This window comes from Poecilia mexicana, unplaced genomic scaffold (genome assembly GCF_051168715.1).
Source record: "Poecilia mexicana isolate PSO_F unplaced genomic scaffold, ASM5116871v1 scaffold_6, whole genome shotgun sequence".
NCBI lineage: Eukaryota > Metazoa > Chordata > Actinopteri > Cyprinodontiformes > Poeciliidae > Poecilia > Poecilia mexicana.
In genome coordinates, this window is record NW_028263375.1 from 12,922,143 (window position 1) to 12,925,379 (window position 3,237).

A 3,237-nucleotide genomic window follows, 5' to 3' on the forward strand; every position below is an offset into this window, starting at 1 on the left:
GAACCGCAAGCGGCAGTCCGACATGCTAAAATCTTTTGTCACACTCCCAGTGCGTTGAACGTCCTCATTATCCGTGTGGAAAAAAAAAGAGGGGGAATGGGGGGGGGGGGTTGAAAAAGAGCAGAATAGAGCCTTTAAAAACTGCCGCAGACGCAGGATGAGAGAAAAGGGGGGCTTGAGGTCCGTTTCTCACGTGAAATCTCCAGAAACCAGTAAGCTCGGCGCTGAGCTCGGCAGTCACATGACGCATGCTTGGGAAAACAAATTTCAGGACCTTGGAGAGGGTCGTCCGTCTGGTGGGCTGTTGAATCTGAAACATTTAAGTTAGAAAATGTTAGAACGTAAAGTTGTGCTACTTCTCTGACACTGGGATTTAGGAAAGTAATTGTGAAATTCTTTACATAAATAATTACGCAACTTTAGTGACAAAATAAACTTGTTACTGATGTTATTATTATTTTTCCATTATTTTCAAAATGTGTTTACACACTCGGAACTGAAAGTGCCTCACACTCCTGAGCTCAGAAAATGCTGTCACCCCTTTTTCATCCCCAACATATGTTGATGTAATCACTAATTTCTAATTTAATAAGTTCCACTGGTTTCATCTAAGCTGAAGCCACTTGTTATACAAACTGTAAGACAATATTTAACCAGTTTTTACCCCCATGGTTAGTGCATAATCAAAAGGAGCTCTTGGTTCTCCTCCCTGCCTCTATGGAGTACAAGCATTACTATTGTATAGTAATACTTTACAGCTTTATATGAACAGGCTTGGCCAATATAAACAAGATGTTTACAATGCTGTGGTGGCTGTTGAGCAATAAGATTAACCCAGTGGAGTCCAGAGTCTGCAATGCTTTACATATTTACCCGGTTTAACTCACCTGAATGACATGAAAGAGTCTCTAAAATTTCTCCTGGAGTAAATTCAGCCATCTCAATCAGCTGTGCGCTTGAAGACCTTCTTTAGAGAAAAGTGGGCAGTCAAATGGAAATCCATAAGGAACTCACACACACACACACACACACACACACACACACACACACACACACACACACACACACACACACACACACGGTCTAAACAAGCAGTTGCACTGAATAGTATTTAAGGTTATGAGACAACGGGGGGCAAAACATACGTGTATGCCACACTTTTCAGATTTTATTTAGACTTCATAAATTTGCACCACTTTATGCTGTTCTATCCTACAATATAAAAAAATATTGAAGTTTGAGGTTGTTGCATAAAGGAATGGTTAGTAACCGTAAAGTGGGATGCTTATGCTTTGCGCTGCAGAGGAGCATGAAACTGCGACCGAGCAAAAGTAAACAAAAAGAACAACGGTACACAGTGGACGGATTAAAAAGAAAAACATCAGATCTGTTACTTTGTAATTCCCCTCCATTAAAGAGGATTATCATGGACTCTAGTTCATCTTGCAGCAGTGAATCTGCTGCCTTACTGGGAGCTACACAATCAGTCTGTTTGAATCCAATTACTTATGTTTTTTTTATGGCTATCTCAATGAAACTTTTTCTAGAGCTCAGGAAAACAGATCAAGCAAACAGTGGACACATTTAACTGGACGCTTGTAAAATACATTCAATAAAGTTTCATCTCTGAAGGGACAATTAAAAAAAATGTATATATATATATTTATTTTTATGGGATCTTGTAGCATTTTCTGCTGTCAAGAGTGAACCTAATATTTTGTCTAATAATACATAAATAAACAAATAAAAAAATAAAATAAAATAATAAAAAAATAGCAAAAACATATGAATACATATACATTTTATTTTTATTATCAGTCCAACCCTCTGACATGCCTAATTTTATTACTCATTACACTTACTGTGTGTTTTAACAGGCAATATTGGAAACTTTTGTTGGACCGTTGTATACCTTTGGAGCCATTATTGTCAAAGCACCACATTTTCAGCATAATCTAAATGATTTATAATTTACATCCTGGAACAGCCTTTTCCTCAGAGGGTGTTGTTAACAAGTAAACAGAAGACTTTTTTTTCCCTGAGTATTTCTAATCGAATAAGGCTAGACAGACAAAAGTGATAACCAAGAATATTCTCTTTTGTTGTTGTTTTCATATGCAATTATTGTTTATTCCATCAAATACATATCCTTTAAAACTACTATAGCAATGTTTTAGTTTGATGAAGACACAGCAGTGGTAAAGCGCTGGTGTGTTAGCACAATGAAAATCAGTAATACTGATTAATTTGAAGCGTTAGCCCACCTTGATATTTATTGTCCTGCAGTGCTATGATATAAAGTAGAAAATACAGAATTGTGTGGTTCCATGACTCGGGAGCTGCACAATAAAATGTTTTCTCTGTTTTTAAAAGCTTCAATTTGAAGGTAAATCGACTCCTGCCACGTCTATATCTTGTAGAGGAGGAATAAAATGTAACAAAGTTTATTTAAACTTTTATTACTGGTACATTTGACCTCCTTTCAGGTTACACAACATTTCTACAAAAAAACTTTCAGTTTTCTTCGCTTCAATATTTAAAAGAGCGACAAAGTGAATTGAAATTCTGACTGAAATTCATGATAGGGGGATAACAGTTGGCTCATAAACTCATCCAGTGTCCAAAGCAAATAATCGTTTTTCACATTTAGGAATACATTTGCATAGACGTCAGAACCTGCTAACAGTAAGTGTATTGTTTTTGAGTGTTGATGAGACTTGTTGCTTATATAAATTTGTATGGATTTTGAGGCGATTCTACTTTGTTTTGCTCCAGATGGTTTTATCAAGCAGATATTTCACAGCTCTGAAGGAAAGTGTTACAGAGGAGGGTATGTAGAGAGGAGGGAGCTTTTCATATGTTTTCAAAACAATTACTGAGACTATGTTTATCAGTTTTCCATCAGTAAAACAAACAAACAAAAAAAAACTGAATCAATTAATCATTTTAATTTTGTTTCACAATCAGGCCCTATTTTGTGTTGGCAAACATGTGAAAATTGGAGGATATATCTAGAAATAAATGTCACGACAGATTACACTGCACATCACTAAAGCCGCATACTAAACCACGGGTCAGGATTGGGTTGCTTTTCAAGCTCAGAAAAATGAACAGAAGTGTTGCTTGTTTTCTTATGACACATACATCACACACACACATACACAGCAACCAGAAATTGCTGGGGATTGAGTTTGAAATGATGATTTTTGTCACAGTTCGTAGTGCCACCAGAGTCTG